A 15185-nucleotide genomic window follows, 5' to 3' on the forward strand; every position below is an offset into this window, starting at 1 on the left:
GCTTGAGCGGGCCCAGTAACGTCTCCATTGGACACTTTGTTGTTACTGTGTTTGGCATATCAAATACATCATGGGTGGCTTGCCAGGCTCTGCAGTGAGGGCGAGATACTCTCGGTAGCTTGCCGGGCTCTCCGAGAGGGGCGGAGGAATCCAACTCGGGTCGGCCATGTTGGCTGCGTGCAAGGCCAACGCCCTACCGCTGTGCTATTGCTCACGGCCCCTTACAGTATAGTAATATAGAAATCATGAAGGGTGGGGGTACACATAGGTGGGGTTGAACAATATCAGAACATCAAACAGAGATAAAGCTAGTTATTCAGGGGAGGTTCTAGGAGATTAACTCAAGGACAAAATCTCATCTGAGGGTTCAGCACTCCAGAAAACTAGGAGCACTCCAGATTACTAGGAGATCTGTACAAGGGCGGGATTGCATTTAGGGTGTATTGCTTTCTCCTTTCCTCAGCTAGTAAGTAATCCATTTAAACAACCATAGTAACTTCTTATAAAATTTCTAGTCAGTTTTGTATGAACACAGTAAGAACTATATTAAGCTTAAAGGTTGACTCTTCCTGGGACATCTGGCTATATATTCCAAACCACAGTCCTCAGGCCAGGCTAGTTGATCCTAACCTCAGCAGGGTCCTTATTCAGTAACTTCTTCTTGGGTCATGACAGAGTCTGTTCCACGATGATGCTCTTAACTTATTATACTTCATACACTTAGCTTGTCCCTTTCCAATGCCAGGGTAGTTTTCAGCTTACCCTGGGCCCATCCAGTCCCTTCGTCAGGATCCTGCTTTTGGAGAGCTAGGAACCAAGCGAAACTGAGGCTGAAGTCAAGTAAATATGGATGGCCAGGAGTAAATATTATTTTGGAGCCAATTAACTTCCATGTTACGAAGCATAGCCATCAACTGTCTTTCTGTGTCTATACAAAATGGACATTGCTAAATAATCCTTGCAAATGGCATGAAGGAAAGAGAAAAGTAATATAGGATTATTGGTGCTTGATGGAATTGGGTATGCCTCAGGGGCACTGTTGTGGGAGCAGCACAAAAAACCTAAGCTCTCTGCAGGAGGAAAAAGGACACCCAATGTTATCCAATAGAATGGGACAACATAAAACTAAACGCATTTACAATGAAAAGGAAACTACAATGGAAACAAATAAACAAACAAACAAATAAAAGCACCTGAGCAATAGGCAAACGCTGTTTGATCATCATGGCTAACGAGGGATTAATACCCAGAATATATTAACTCATATAACCAAAAAACAGAAAAAATACAATAAAAATTATTCAAAAGACATAAACAGACACTTCCTCAAAGATGGCGCACAGATACATTAAAAAATTCAAAATTACTTATAAATAGGGAAATGGCTCATAGTTCGGAAAATGGTTCAAGAAGAAATGATTGTTGGCAAGGATGTGGAGAAAAGGGTTCTGGTACTGGGAATGAAATTAGTGTAGTTGCTAGGGATAACGACATGCAGTCCTTAAAATATTAATACAGAAACTCCATATGATTCTAAAGTACCACTACTAATTAGTTTCCAAAGTCAATTAAAAGGTTTTGCTCAAATGTAAAAGTGATTTCCTAAGGCAAGCAATCACGAAGAAATGACAACTCTAACTTGCAGACCCAGTGAAAACAAAGAAGTTTCTAGAGAGAAAGGAGAAGGGGAGAGGAAGTAATGGGCAGAAGGATGTTTGTGATGGCGGGCTGGTATGGGAGCACTGGAGGTGAGGCCACCTGGTCACAGCTAAGCCCATAAAAGTCAGAAGCTGATTATCTGAAATTCTATAGGCTGACTAATGATAAGTCTGTGGCATGCTCCTGGACCTCAGGACAAACGCAGTATAAGCTTGTATGACTGAGTGAGAGTATGAGTGTGTCTGCAAGCATGTGTATGTGTTTGTGTGTGTGTGTGTATGGGTGTGTGTTTGTGCATGTGCATGTATAGTTGGGGGTTGGTTACGAGGAAGGAAGTGTTCCTGCCACTGATTCAGGCAAGAATCTGGAATGCTTTTGTACCCCATTTCCGTAAGATATGGTCTGTCTGAAATGCATGTAGCAGCTTTGAAGAGAAGCAGTGTACCAAATAAAGGCAGTTGGGGAGCTGGAGCAATAGCACAGCAGGTAAGGTATTTGTCTTGCATGCGGCTGACCCACGTTCGATTCCCAGAATCCCATATGGTCCCCCGAGCATCCCCAGAAATAATTCCTGAGTGCTGAGGCAGTAGCAACCCCCTGAGCATTGCTGGGTGAGACCGAAATAGAAAAAGACAGACAGACAGAAAAAAAGAAAGATAAATATAAAGATATCACGGTCCACGGTCCTCTGGTTGTTCATCGATTTGCTAAAGCGAGCCCAGTAACGCCTTCATTGTGAAACTTGTTACAGTGTTTGGCATTTCAAATACGTCACAGGAAGCTTGCCAGGCTTTGCCATGCGGGCAAGATACTCTCGGTAGCTTGCCGGGCTCTCCGAGAGGGGCAGAGGAATCGAACTCGGGTTGACCATATTGGCTGCGTGCAAGGCAAACGCCCTACCCGCTGTGCTATCGCTCCTGCCCATAAAGATATAAAGATATAAAAATATAAAGTTAAAGATATAATTCAAAATAATGGTGGCGGGAAGGTACATGGTGGTGGGATTGGTGTTGAAATATTTAATGTAATAAATTATTGTGAAAAAATTTATAAATATAAAAAATTTAAAAGGCAAATAAATATTTTCTTTTCCATAATCATTATGCATCAATATTTCACTAAAGTATAAACACACTTCTCTGAACAAGTTCATGTTTATGCAAATTTTTATACTTCTCCTCATTTTACTGAAAACCTCCACAAAGTTTTGCCCTGTATTCACCCTATTACTCCATTCACCTGACAAATCCAAGAGGCAGATAGGAGACACAGGTTAGGAGAAGAACAAAACTTAGGTGATGGAACTGAGATGATTTTAGGTCGTGATCGTTCTTCCCCGATGTTCTCCAAGAGCTTTTTTCTTACTTTTACATGTTCCTTCTATGGCCATGGAAAAATTAAGGTATTTCACAGTAGAAAGAGGAACAATCAGACAAATTGAGTTGACAAAATCATGTCTGATCTACATCAAATTGAAATGCTAGAACCAAGGGGGTAGAAGAGAACAGAAGTGTGAAATACATGCTTCTCCCAAAATCGTTGCTAGTTATATCTCTGGCATGACATGTTCCTTGAGCATCAAGAAAAAGCCCTACAGACCCTTGAGCACAACCAGATGTGGCCTAGTTTTCACTGAGGTGGCCTGTTTAAACCTGTCACTGCAGAACCTAACAACACTGCATCCTCAAACAGAGAAGTTGGGCCATACATCACTGAGAGGAGTTCTCAGGCCACCTAAACAGCATTTTTGAGAAACCCTCCATCAATTCACTTATTAGTTAAGTTTTTACACCCAAGACAGAAAAACTTTGATTTCCAGATTCCTGACTCCCAAAAGCAAAGGACCCAGAATTTCAGTGTCTTCAACCTGAGTAACTTGAAGTAACTTGTCCTCCTTTCAGAAGGACACATTTTTCACTAGAGGAATGAGAAGAGTCCAGTTCTCAGGAAATAAGGCACAGAGAGGCACAAGGTCCATAGGCCTCCACGCTAACTAGAGATTTCCTAGTCCCTGTCTCCCATTCACACCCACAAGATAACCACTCCTGTCCTCAGTGAGCTTCCCCCAGCCATTTATCCAACAAGTTGTGCCAAGAAGCAGCTCCATGCCAGAGGTTGAAAGGCAGACAGGGATGATATAGGAGCTGAAGTTCACAGGTTGGTGCAGTTGTAACACCGCTGCAAAATGGTGGAGCTTCTAAAAGTCTGGATGGATGATAATGCAGCTCACAGCCACCCTCCTGGCCTATTGGGTGTCCTGGTAGAGCTGGGTACTACCCCCAAGCACCCAGTAATCCTCAGGGGCATGAGACTTCCTGCAGGAGGGAAGGTGACAGTCATCATCTTCTGCATATGGCAGCTTGTGCCTCTCCACCATCATCTGACCCCCAGCACTGCCTTATCTGCACCACCGCAGAGAATTCTCCCTTTCTGTCATCCCTTCTTTCTGGAGACCAGGGGTGGTTTTAGTCACAGCTCAGCACACATCCACTATTAAAGGAAAGGATCATGGAGGGCTGCAGGTCCCATGGGGCTGAACAATCCTGAACTTCCTTCGGCACATGCAGAGCGCCCTCGCTCCATCTTGGCTCTTGACCCGCCTTATGACCAATCTGCTCTCGCACCACTCCTTTCTCTCACTACTTCTTGGTACTAACCTGTTCTGAAACTGCACAAAATCATTGGTCAAAGGAGACCATACGTGCAGGATGTCCTGTGTTCTGACCATGAGGGACGAAACATTCCACCTTCCCACTCACTCACCTGGAAATTCCTCCCCACACAGCCGGTGACCAAACTCTCGCATCCACAAACTGACCCATGCCCACTGGAGCCTGCCCATCTCAGTTCTCCACTCCAATGGTGTCAGCCCTGCTCACCCACAGGGGAAACTTCTTCTCTGACTAAATGGAGACACAGTGAGGTGGGTCAAGCCAACCTAATCCACAGTGGGTCTCCAGTGGTACACAGCACAGAGCAGGTGCTTGTGGGCCTCTGTACGTACCAAAGATCCAGCTCCTGGTTACTGCCCCCCCAAACCACTGGGAACACCCAACGAGACCCAGGAAAGAGAGCAGCCCTGTTCTTCTTCAAGGTCAGGGACTCCATATCTAGTGTCCAGGCAGCTGACCAATAGACATGTGGTGAGCAGAGACCCCAGGCCAGAGACGTACAGAACACCAGCATCTGCCACTGCATCCCAGGTTCCAGCCTCCCTCTGACAACCAGGATTGCAGGAACATTGAGAGAAGCCGTGGTGTGAGGTAACACAGAGCCAGCAGACATTGCACCTGGGAGGCAGGATGAACACTGCCATCTCGGGGGCAGACCTGTGTCGGGGTAAGGCACAGGGATGAGGATAGAAGATGAGCAAAATCAGGTGACGAGAGAGGACAATACAGGAGAGGACAGGTCACAGGCAGAAAGACTTGGACTAGAAGGACACAGATTGTCCCAGTACACAGCCTTGAAGATGCAGGGGCTCTAATATTTTAACCCTCTCCCACTGCCAGCCTGGCTGCTAGGACCTGAGAAACAACTCACTTTGTAAAGCAGTGGGCGGTAGAGAACACCCAATGGGAATGAATGAGCACAGCTCCACAGGGATGAATGCTCTGGTACTGCAGGCTGGCCTGCCATGGCCACTGGCCTTCCACAGCCTCGTGGCCACCAGAGATCATCCATACCCCCTGGGCTTCCCGCACACTGTGATGACCATCGCGATGCCATGTGGTAAACAGGAGGTCCCCGTTTCCTCTCCGGTAGACCCTTGACCACTTCTCAGTGGGAAAGCAGAAGCAGGGGTCAACCAGTCCCAGAGTTACAGGGCAGCTTGGTGACTGATATCCCTGTCTGCTGCCTGGGCAACAGGAATGTGGACAGCAGAGCGCACAGTGAGCAAGCCCCGTGGGAAGCCGCGGAAGGGATGTGGTAGCCACAAATGGTCACAGCTGCATCCCGGAGACCCCATGCCCTCAGCACCCCCCACACCCACCACCGGCCCAGACACTAGCTTTGTGTACGGGGATGTACTAATGTCCTGCCTCCACCTTCCCACTGTCTCCGGGAGGGGCAGTGGGCCATGTGACATGGACAGGGTGGGCCGGGTGCCCCAACCGTGAGGACGCCGTGGCCGGCTGCCCGCTCGAAGACTGGGGAACACAGAGAGGAAAAAAGAGGAGACTGATGGGCCAGTCCAAACCAGCTGTTCCCCGCCCACAGCCCATCTGCTCACCTGAGCCCCGGGTGCCCCAAGCACCTGCTGAGCCGAGGGCGGCGGGGCTGGGACTTCCTGCCAGGGGCTTCCAGTCTCCATGCCCATGGCCAGAGTGGCTTCAGCCCTGACTGCACCGCTCTGACCTCTGACCCCTAAAAATATGACCTCTCTAATCCCATCCTCCCCATTGGACACAGCTCTCTCCTGAGCCCTCCTTGACTTTGGACCTGCCCCTGTGCTATCCCTGTCCTGACCCCTCTGGCCCAGAGTTGTGGACCATCTACTCATGTAAGTCCCTAGCTCCTGCACAGCTTGAACCTGCCTACACAGGTTTGCAGAAACTCTTCTCACCTAGCTCTGGTGCGGGTTTTGTTTTCCCTTCCATGATCCAGTGCATGAGCCCTTACCTAGCCCACAACTGGATGTGCAGTTTGGACCCTCACCAGAGCTGTTCCAACTGTGGGGTGTGGAACATGGCCCTTTGGCCACTGCAGAGGCTGCTGCCATTTCCAGAGCCTATCCCAGGTGGCCCCTTTTGGAGACAACACATACAGAGAGCACAGGACCTGGGAAAACTGGGCACCAAAGCCTGTCGAAGCAACTACAATTCAAGGAACACCTGCAAGTGTTTTCCAGGCACGGCCACAGGTGTACCTGCATGTGCTCTGGGATGGCTTTAGTCTGACACAACCCAATCCCAAGAACTTGACACAAACAGCGAGACTCTTCTGGGGCTCCAGGATCCTCAAGGCCTGATAATGAGACCTTTGTTTTCCACCTATCCCATGAAAATGCACCCCTCAATCTTTATCCTGGTCACATAAAACATGGTCCCCTCTCCAGGGATTTTGAGATGTGCATTTTCTTGGGAGCAGACTGTGTTAATACCTCCCAAGCCCCAGATAGACCCTTTTCCACCCTCACTCCCCTCCCACTTCAGAGGAATGAAGAGCTGGTCTCAGCAAGCTGCCATCCCTGCTCTAACAGGTAAAAGCCAGGTCCCCAGGGATTTCCAGATGCTTGATCCAACTTTTCAGGTACTTTATCAGCACCCCCACCTCAGAGTCTCCTCCATCCAACCCAGCTCCACAGCCCGGCTGCCCCTCTAGGGTCTGCTCCAAGGAGAAGGAAGAGCCTAGGGACCCCTCAGCTCCCTGACTGTGACTGGAGGGCTTCCTCAGTGCTCCCCAGTGGAGAGCAGAGCTTTCTCCAGACAGGTCAGTGTTGTTTAAACCCCCAACGCTTGCTGGGGTGGGGCCAGGTGGCAAGGAGCTCGCCAACAGGAACAACCTGGAGGTTATGGGCTAGTCTATGGGAATGAGCACAGGCCCCGCTGCTGTATCTGGGTTCCCTGCAGGGCAGCTGATCTGCCCTGAAGTCTGGATGCTGGACTTTGTGTGTCCATAAAGGAGCATGCAGGAACAGTAGAAAGGTCTGACCACCTTGTTTCATCTGTGCCATAGAGTCTGGACATACTTCATTTCTACCACAATGATCACAGTTTTAGAGAGAGTAGAACAAAACTGGTGTGGTGCCCAGGAACTGTTCTTGCTTCTGGGGATCAAATGCATGATCAGGCATGTTGAGCCACCACACCAGAAGCTACTGGTGCTGTGGAGGAGCCTCAAGGTTCCCCTAAAACATTCCCAACAAGAAATGAATCTCGGAACCAGGAAGCTTGCTGAAGGGATGTCTCCTGATCTTGCAGCAGGCCGATTTCACCGGGGTGCCCCAGACAGGGGCAGATGTTGTCCCTCCACCTGCCCCTGATGAATCCAGAGCCCAATGGAAAACCCAGGTATGTGAGACCAGTGACTGCTAACTCTAGTCCTCAAGGGATCAGGGACAGCTGCTCCTTCCCATCTCCTCGCCTCTATGTCACGCCCATGAACTGCCTTCCTCCTTGTGCCATTTAAGCTCAGTAATGGCCATGATCCAGAGACTCAAAAATGAATCTCAGAATCGAGCAGCTAGCTGCAGAGATTTCTTCAGACACTATTTAAAATTTTAGAATTCCAGGGCGTGCAGCCACTTTTGTTGCCATGTGACTTCTCATGCTATTCATAATAAGCTATACAAAATAAAGTATCAGTCTGTTATGCAGGCTTGAGAGGTGGTGGTGGTAAGCTTAGAAATAATGGTGTTGGGATGGTGTAATGGTGGTGGGATTGAAATATTGAATGTAATCCATTATTGTGAATAACTTTATGAAAATAAAATTTAAAACATTATTTTGCGTACCAAATAAAATTTAAAAACTTATTTTGCGTACCAAAAAACCCCACCCCATTCCTGACAGGAACTACCTGTGATTTTGAACTCTCTCCAAATAGGCAGAAAGTAACAGAGCACCAAAGGCAATATAGATCCTGAACTATCAGGGATAAAGAAAACTGCAGGTTCAGGGCACCATGCTCAGTTCCAGAAGTCGAGACAGGACAGACCAGGAAAGGTTAAGGATCTTGCTGTTTGTCTTAGTGTAAAGAAAACACCAAGAGAGGACACATGTTCTCTGGATAACACAAGTTGTTGCATCCCTAATACAGTTAGCAGAACCTTCGTGCTTGGGTTGCATTACACAGTGCATAAAATCTCTACTCCACAATCCCAAATTTGGGGTTCTCTGCCAGCAGTGAGAGGGTTTTTTCCAGGCTTGCGTTCTCAATAAAATTCTTTGAGAACCTCACTTAAAATCTGCGTATCTGCTGTTAGCTAGTACAAGGGAGTAGAAAGAAGCTCATTGTTCATCAACCATTGAAGGAATTGCCAGATGTAGCCCTTCTGCACATGGAATATGATTCTGTAGTTAACGTTTGAACTGTGGACATGAGCTGATGTAGGTGGACCAGGAAAAGCTGTTCTCAGTGAAAGAGGCCACAGAACGCTAGATGGCCAGGTTCTGGGAATCTAGAGGAAGAAAGGAATATGGGGTTCAAGACTCAAGGATCAATGGGTAGAGAAAGGGTGATGGCTGAGTAGAGGAGGTTATGGACACCTTCTGAGGATACGAGCTCTATTTTAAAGTGTGGTGAAATTGTTTTAAAAGGTATTTTGGAGCTGAAGAAGGAGTACAGATGATGGGGCAGTTGCTTTGAACATGGCCAACCTGGATTTGATTCCTGGCACTCCATATGGTCCCCTGAGGCCAGAAAGGAGTACTTCCTGGGCAGAGCCAGAGTAAGCTCCAGGAACCATTTTGTGTGACACTAACACAAATCAAATTGAATGTTGAGAATTGGGAAAATTGTATACACATTAAGGTGCTTGTGTTGCCTGTGCACAGCCCTCGTTCTACTGATGTCTAGCACCACGTTGTCCCCTGAGCTATACCAGGAGTGAGTCCTAGAGCAAGGAGCTCTGTAGAGCAGTCACTGTTGGGTGTGACCCATGAACTCAGGGAAGAAATAGAAAGAGTCTGTCTCCCACATCTGTGAGAGCTACTTTGTGTTGCTCTCTCCCATTCTGTGATTTTTCCCAGCGTGTTGCCCTCAATCTTTGATGTGCTTTTTGATGCATTCCAAGGAAAAGGCAGCAAACGTGAGCCACGGCTATGTCCACAGAATTGGGTGGGTCTGGTGAAACTGAGCACATCTCCCAATGGGTGGGGAGGACTCTTCCCTGCTCCAGGGAGCACAATGTCTCACAGGACCCAAACCCTGTAACGCCCTTACCTGTTTTCATCTCAGAATTGTCCAACAGCATGAGCGACAGGAGATACCAAGAGTGTTTTCAATGAAATGAAATTTATTAACTATTTACACAATGACACAAAGGGGCTGCTCCAGCACAACCCCACCACTGGGCCCGCCAAATTATACAGAGAAGTCCTAGCTGGATGAAGATCAGGTGGAAGACAAGTCTGCTAGGGGCAGCCAGACTCCGGAGGGAGCCCCCCGGTGACCTACTGGATGCTGTACCCATCCTGTACTGTACTCCTCTGGGCTAAAGCAGGCTGGAACCTTCTCTTTGGGCGCAGGGAAGGGCCCACCAGCTCCACAGTCAAGGCTGAGTCCCCAGACAGCCTGGGGTGCTCCCCAGGGAAGGGGTTCTTCTCACTAGTGCCCAGTCCTGCACTCACACACAGAGGACGCTTCCTGGAAGGGGCAGTAGCAGGGGCAGCAGGATTGCAGGCCCTTCTTTGAGTGGGTTGGGTCTGAGAAACCCCCCAGGCCCTCGGGCAGCGGGGGCCAGTTTCTGAGCCAGGGCTCATGGGGAAGCCCCAGGGCAGAAGGCTGTGTTGAGAGGCCTGGAGGAAGGCCAGGCAGGGCAGATCCTCCTCCTCCTCCTCACTGGAGCCCTCTGCTGCCACATGTGGCCCCTGGCCAGGAGGGGCCTCTCCCAGAATGAGGGAGACCCTGCTGTCCAGAGTAGGGGCAGCGAGGCCGGGACAGGGGGCCTGTTCTGCCTGAAGGTATGGGGATTCCAGGCTCCCCAAAGAGAGGACAGAGGCTTGAGGTGCCATCCCAGTGGCCTCAGCCTGCACAGGCCTTGAGGCGTGTCCAAAGTCAGTCTCAGGGGGGCAGGATTCAGAGCTGGCCCATGGCTTATGGCCCCAGGTAGGAGTTGGGTTGCAGTGACCTGCGGCACTCTCAGATGGACTTGAGTCCTTTGGAGTCAGCTGGTGTTGGGGACAAGCCTTCTGGACCTCCTTGTCCAGCGCAGTCTGTAGACGCTTTTCCACAATCTGAAGGGAGGAAGGAGAGTGTGGGCATGTGGGGGTGCAGGGAGGGACATAGAGTGACCGCGACTCCTCCCAGAGTAGAAAACCCAGATCTCTGTCCCACTAAGGGCCCTCACCTCCACCAACCCTTCCCTCACCCCATATTCATGTCCTCATCTTCCCTGAGGACTCAAAGGGTGGCCTCTGGCCATGGCCTGGGCAGGGAGGGCATCAAGTGACTAGGCCTCAGTGTTAGGCGCCCCTCCCTGACTCATGACCCACCTGCTGCTCTGAGTGCCCTGGGACCTGTCCCCTGTTTCCCCTGCAGGCACTCTTTTCCAGCAATCACATGCAAAATGCCTCCTGTTTGCCGTGGGCCGCTACCCATTGCCTTACAGGAAACCCTCACTTTATTCCCCTGGGTCCTGCATGGACCCCAGAGACCTATGTGCCTCACCTGTGTGGGGGTGAGTCCTTCCTCCTCCTCGAGCTCCTCAGCCAGGTCCTGGAGATCCAGCTGGGATTCTGGGGAGAGCAGGTGCGCCAGGAAGCTGGGGTGAATGACTGCCTCGACCTGGGAGGGGGAAGCGGGTGTGAGGGTTCTCCTATGGACTAGGAAGGAATTAAGATCCAAACACACCCGTTCTCAGCACAGTGCAGGGTCTTGGACGGTTTCACATAGTCTCTGTCATGTACACACATGACACAAAGACACACACTCTTCCACCTCTAGGCACATGTACATTTATCCACACGTTTCTGTGCAGAGCCCACACAGTACACACAGATGGAGACACACAGAGATGTTCACACATCGACCGAACCCAGAAATTCACAAACTAGGGCCAATGTTTGTACACAGGGAGACACATGTGCACACATACACACAAACACAAGTAGAAATATGTCACTACCAAGCCCTGGACAGAAGCAACCCTGCGCCCTCCCCACCCTACAGCAGCGCCCAAAACCCACCTTCGTGACAAAGGCCTCCTGGGAGCACAGCTCGTACACATAGCTCAGGAGCCCCGGGTCAGGGCAGGTCCCGGCTTCCACCTGCTGCTCCTTCATGCCCGCTGCCCTTCGGCCAAGGGGCGCCCCGCAGACTGTATCGGGGGCCTTTAGCTGCTCGTCCATGATATCCATGTTCTCCTGCATGGTCTCCGGGGGGATCTCCTTGGGGGCCTTGGATTTGTGCGTCTTGGGGCAGGCTGCCCGAGCCCGGGGTCTGGATTTCTTAGGGACACAGGCTGAGGAGGAAGAAGGGGAGTGGGACGTGAGGGGACCCCGCGTCCATTGCCCTTAGACACACAGCACTGAGCACAGAAATGGGGACGGATACCTGTGGGAAGTGTCAGGTCAGGTGTGTGTCTACATCTGTGTGTAATAGAATCCCATAACTGCGTGAGGGATGAAGGGACCCTCAAAGGGAGGAGGGGTCAACCGTGTCCCCAGGGTCTCCAAACCCACTTCAAAGGTGAGTCTGACGCCCTCAGGCAGTGTGCTGTGTTCAGGGAGAGGGAGAAACCCAGAAACAGGGGGCCGCTGAGCATAGGCCTGGGTGTCCCCGGGAGAGTGAAGGCTCCCTGGCAGGGCAGGAACCCTAGCACCTTCCTGGACCTATGAAAATTAGCTGGGGAACAGGGTCGGTACCTGGCTGCTGGCCTAGCGGTGGGCCTGGAGCCCCCTGAGGCTCAGGCCTGGGTGGGGCAGGGGTTGGCAGGCCCTGTACTCCGTTCATCCACTGCAGCTTCTGCGCTTCCATCTCTTCCTCAGCCTCAAACTCCATGAACCTGGTATGGGGAGCACAGACCCCATTGAGTTGGGCTGGCCTGGACCACACTGGATGAGGCAGGGACAGGGAACACTCACGGCCAAGACCTCAGGAGGGTGGAGAATGGGTGGGCACAGACCCCAGCGCCCCCAGTGATTCCCCATATCAGCCTTTTGAGGGTCACAGAAAATAAGGGACTGTGACCCTCAGACTGTGGTCAGGAGCCCCAGAGTGGGGTGGGGAGAAGTGTCCCGGCCCCAGGAGGGACAAGCTTCCAGAGGGGAAGGGCCTCCCGGGGATGCCAAGGACGCCTTGGACATCTGGGAGCAGCCCCTGAAGGCCAGTCCCGCAGCCAGCCCCAACACCCACTCTCTGCCCAGGACTGACTTACTTGGCAGCCATGTCGTAGTAGATCATGCGGTCAAAATTGCTCTTGCCCTCCCATTCCCGCAGGGCCCGGCGCAGGCCTTCCTCCAGGCTCATGGTGAGCTTCAGGCGGGCCAGGGTGCGCAGCACCGGGCTGCAAGGACAGGCTCGGTCAGGATCTGTATCTGCCAGGAGCCCCTGCTGCCCTACACCCATGCCTAGACCCCCGATGGCGGCCTGATCTCCCCGCGCAGAGTTGACTCTACCTCCCACACCCCAGCTCAGTGGCCATGCTGGTGTGATACCTCAGCTCTGGGGATACGTCATGAGATGCCAAAGCCGAGCAGCCATGGCCTGTCTGAACCCTGGTGCATCTGTGCTGTGTCTGGTATTAGGAACAGAATGTCTGTCCTACAGTCCACAGGTCAGGTCCAACCCTGATGAGCAGACTGAGTTGAAGCTTTAGGGCATGACTGGTCACTATGGGATTTGAGCCGAAACCCCGGGGTGGCATTCCTGAGGTCACGCTGTCATGGACCCTACCCTGGGGGTCACCCCAGTCCCTTCCTGTGAAGCTCCCATTAGGTCTAGGACACCCGAGGGACTTACATGAGGAAGCAGGAAATGGCCTCAGTGTCCGGAGTCTGAGGAAGGTACCTCCGGGTCAGGGCCTTGAAGTTCTGCCAGCGCCGAAAGTTCTCGTAGACGCTACTGGGCCTGCTGGAGGTTTCAGGTGATGCCTGGTTCCGGGTGTTGGCGGGACCACTCTCCCCACAAACCCACTGGGGCAGTGGTCCACCACTGGATGGGAGGATGATGGGAACCACCTCTGCCACTGGCAGTGGAGCCTGAGGAGGATGGTCTCCTGTCCCAGCCTGGGTGACAGTAGTAGCTGGGGTCGGCATAACGGTCTCCGGCACAGATGACACCAAGTAGACGAGTGCAGGATGCCCATTCACGGCAGATGGAACTTCTGGGCCCCCCCAGTTGAGTGAAGCCTGTGTCAGGATGACAGGCTGGTTCTGGGCTGATTCCACAAGCCCCACCTCAGGGCTGACCTGGATGATGACCTTGCAAGGTTCAGGAACGCGGGGACCATGGCTGGCAGCTCCTGTCATCACAGGCACCATGGGGAAAGGTGACAGTACCAGAGGGTTGCCAGGAGCAATGGCCGAGGACACCAGAGGGGGCATCTGGATGGGCTCCCAGGGTGGTGGCTGGGGGAGCCCTGGATTGAGAAAGGGCAAGACCCGGAAAGCAGAGCCGGAGACCCCAAGGTTCATGGTCATCTCTGGGAGCAGCACAGGAGACACTGTGGAGAGGAGGGAGGGGAGTGAGAGGGAGACGGTGTTGGGGGGGGGGGGGGGGAGAAAGGCCTCACTGGCCCAACCATCTCTAGATCAGGCCCTTTGAAAGGAATGAGGTGGTATGCCCTGTCTCAGCCCTCAGTCCCTGGCACAGGCCATCCCTCCCCTCCAGCTGGGTTATACTTCGTGGAGATCCTAAGGCTAGGGTTCTTGTATTCTGGGAGAATTCCATCAGGGATGGCAGCAGGTGTGGAAATGGCCAGAGATTTCACCAGTCAGACACTTGGGGATGTTTCCAGAGTTCTGGAGCTGCTGATCATGTTAGATTGAAAATTGGTAACATCTTCTAAATAATCTAAGACTTTATCCCAGAGACAGATACAGGATAATTAACATCAGGCACAAACCAGGTGCCAGGAAAGAAAATTGTCTGCCACCATTGTTACTCAGGTGGAATTCACACAGAGACTCGCACTAGAGACGACCCAGAGCCTGTGCGCATCATGCTCAGGACAGAGTCCCTGATGTCTCCAACTGCTCTGACGATGCTCTTTCTGCCTCAGTACACTCCACCTCTCCTCAAGGAACAGACCTTCACAGACTTTTCTCAGGAAAACCCCACATATCACACACACACACACACACACACACACAGAAACACACACAGAAACACACACTCATTCTCACAAACTCACACATAGACTCACACATCCATTTATCCCTTGTCTGTGAGGGAAGTATCCAATTCTCAATCAATCTTCACCTCAGAGCTGAAATGCTTGCTGGGGCTGCACCATGAGATGCCAGACCATGGAAGAACAAACTTCTGACATCCAATTGTTGTGCAATTGGTAGCCTGGTTGGCAGGAGATGCAAGAATTAAGCAAATATCGACAGAGATATGTAAGGTTCAGTTGAGCTTACAAAACTGACAGTGAAACTATGTTTTTGTATATTGTAATGCCTTAAAAACCTCTTAAATGTGTGTTCATCATCTGTAGTATTTTAGGACAGGACACTTCATTTATAGAGAACAGCTAGAGGTGTCCAGCCATTGTCAGCTCACAAGTACATGGGTGTAATGCTGCAATCCCAGATCTGTTTGAGTTTAAGCATGGTGATTACCAGTTCCAAGAAAGCAGTAGGATGGCCAGATGACAGAGACAGGGATTTCAGATTGTTTACTTCAGGAAGCAGCTAGTG

Source organism: Sorex fumeus, unplaced genomic scaffold (genome assembly GCF_029834395.1).
Source record: "Sorex fumeus unplaced genomic scaffold, SorFum_2.1 ptg000239l, whole genome shotgun sequence".
NCBI lineage: Eukaryota > Metazoa > Chordata > Mammalia > Eulipotyphla > Soricidae > Sorex > Sorex fumeus.